Here is a 779-nt window from a genome sequence, read left to right as displayed (position 1 = left end):
GAAGAAAGAGTCCCCACTGAATAGTTCTCATCTTGTTTAGATGGGTCTGGTTAAAAGAGATGGGGATAAGATTCTTATGAGTCAATCGTAAGTAATAGTTATCATGACTAATTGTGACTCTCACAATTGGAAATGCAGAAGTTTTGTATCAAAAACAGGGGAGTGGTCAATCTTACATTCCAGGAACAGTAGACATTAGGACAATCAAAGGAAAGGAGCACACGTGAAATGCAGGACCCTATCCAGAGAAGCAGCGACACCAGAGTTGGAGGCAGAGATGCGGACATGGAGAGAGGGAATGGATGAGGACTCTAGATTCATGGGAAGAGAGGGAGTAAGAGCTGGTGGCTAGGAGGCAGACTTGCAGAATGTGCCTGTTGGTGGTGTAAATTATCATATATGCCTAAGTGTTGTTTTTTTAAAAATAGAGCTAAAGTGAATAGAAAGAAATACTACTATCTGATGGTACATGGAGAGGATTATAATCATTGTAATAAAACAAGGTGTGTGATTTGTTGATGATCTGCCCTGTAAACTTTCACTCAATTCACAATAAAAGCTTAAAAAAAAAAAAGTTGCTATACAACTGACTCTGATTCAAGGAGACCCCATGTGGTCTACAGTAGAACTGTGTACCTAAGGATTTTTTGTTTGTAATCTTTACAGAAGATTGCAAGGCATGTCTTTTGCACAGTCACTGAGGGGGTGGAACCTTCAGGTTAGTAGTCTAGTGCAAAACATCTGTACCACCTAGGGGACGAGTGCAATATAAAAACACC

The sequence above is a fragment of the Chrysochloris asiatica genome, unplaced genomic scaffold (genome assembly GCF_000296735.1).
Source record: "Chrysochloris asiatica unplaced genomic scaffold, ChrAsi1.0 scaffold00002, whole genome shotgun sequence".
Lineage (NCBI taxonomy): Eukaryota > Metazoa > Chordata > Mammalia > Afrosoricida > Chrysochloridae > Chrysochloris > Chrysochloris asiatica.
Note: the sequence above shows the minus strand (reverse complement) of the source record.